Source organism: Bos indicus x Bos taurus, chromosome 21 (genome assembly GCF_003369695.1).
Source record: "Bos indicus x Bos taurus breed Angus x Brahman F1 hybrid chromosome 21, Bos_hybrid_MaternalHap_v2.0, whole genome shotgun sequence".
NCBI lineage: Eukaryota > Metazoa > Chordata > Mammalia > Artiodactyla > Bovidae > Bos > Bos indicus x Bos taurus.
In genome coordinates, this window is record NC_040096.1 from 489,761 (window position 1) to 491,649 (window position 1,889).

The following is a 1,889-nucleotide window of genomic DNA, read 5'->3' on the forward strand; positions in this document are numbered from 1 at the left end:
AATAAGGAAGAATATGAGGGACTTCCCTGGTGGTCCAGTGGCTAAGACACTAGTCCCAATGTAGGGAGCCTGGGTTTGATCCCTGGTCAGGAAACTAGATTCCACATGCCACAGTGAAGACCTGAAGAAGCCAAATAAATAATGATAAATAAATAAAATTTAGGAGCAAAACAACAATATATATTTTTAACAAATAGAATATGGGCTTTGCAGTCTGAGAGACCTGGCCTTTTTCTTTTTCATGGTAGCAAGCAAACAGGATTTATTTCAGAGAGAAAGTACAAAACTCTCAGCATAGACACAGAGGAGGTGAAGTGCCCCAGACCAGGGCTTTGCAGTGCAACTTTAGATAAGTTACTTAACCTCTCTGAGCCTCAACTTTTAAAGAAATTTCCCTGTTTTATTCATACTTTTTAAACTTTATTTTTTAATTGGAGGAAAATCGCTTTACAATGTTGTGATGGTTTCTGCCATAAAAACGTGAACTGCTTCACCAATTTGCATGTCATCCTTGAGCAGGGCCATGCTAATCTTCTTTATATCATTCTAATTTAAGTATATGTGCTGCCAAAGTGAGCACTGAGCCTCAATTTCTTCATCTATGAAATGGGAATGATACCTCCCTTGCAGGACTGTTGTGAGGATCACATGCCAGGTATATATTAAGTACTCAATACATGTTCATGTTCTCCTCCATTAAACACCATCTTATTTTTTACTTTGCTCACCAAGAATACACGCTTGGGCCTGAAACAGCCTAGGTTCAATGGCCTGATCCCACAATTTTAGCAACTCGGTGATTTGGGACAAGTTGTTAACAATCTCAGAAGCACTGTTTTCTCATCTGGAAAATGGAGTTAGCAACAACAGTGCCCAGCTGCAGGAAGCATTCATGAACTAGTCACATCCATTAGAATCACATTAAATCACCATGGAGACAGCAGGGATACTGAACGAGTGCTGATGCTGAGTGGCTGCTGAGTTGGTGACGAGGGGTCAGCCAGGTGGCCAGGAGGAGGCTTCATCCTTCTCTTTCTTGATTTTACCTTTACTTGCCCCACTTTTCTTTTTTTTAATATTTTAAATTATTTTATGGCTATGCTGTTGCTGCTGCTGCTGCTGCTAAGTCGCTTCACTCATGTCCGACTCTGTGTGACCCCATAGACGGCAACCCACCAGGTCCCCTTGTCCCTGGGATTCTCCAGGCAAGAACACTGGGGGTGGGTTGCCATTTCCTTCTCCAATGCATGGAAGTGAAAAGTGAAAGTGAAGTCGCTCAGACGTGTCTGACTCTTCGTGACCCCATTGACTGCAGCCCACCAGGCTCCTCCACCCATGGGATTTTCCAGGCAAGAGTACTGGAGTGGGGTGCCATCCCCTTTCAGTTCAGTTCAGTTCACTTCAGTTCAGTCGCTCAGTTGTGTCCAACTCTTTGCGGCCCCATGAATCGCAGCATGCCAGGCCTCCCTGTCCATTACCAACTCCCAGAGTTCACTCAGACTCACATCCATCGAATTAGTGATGCAATCCAGCCATCTCATTCTGTTGTCCCCTTTTCCTCCTGCCCCTAATCCCTCCCAGCATCAGAGTCCTTCCCAATGAGTCAACTCTTTGCATGAGGTGGCCAAAGTACTGGAGTTTCATCTTTAGCATCATTCCTTCCAAAGGATACCCAGGACTGATCTCCTTTAGAATGGACTGGTTGGATCTCCTTGCAGTCCAAGGGACTCTCAGGAGTCTTCTCCAGCAGCACAGTTCAAAAGCATCAATTTTTCGGCACTCAGCTTTCTTCACAGTCCAACTCTCACATCCATACATGACCACTGGAAAAACCACAGCCTTGACTAGACAGACCTTTGTTGGCAAAGTAATGTCTCTGCTTTTCAATA

The 1,889-nt window shown here is 44.4% G+C and overlaps 1 non-coding gene across 1 annotated transcript; it reads right to left on the reverse strand.

The window, feature by feature from the left end:
- Positions 1-474: 474 nt before the first annotated feature.
- Positions 475-580, reverse strand: LOC113880244. The gene has a single exon (XR_003507700.1). It is a non-coding gene; the product is annotated as a U6 spliceosomal RNA (small nuclear RNA).
- Between the last annotated feature and the right edge of the window lie 1,309 nt (positions 581-1,889).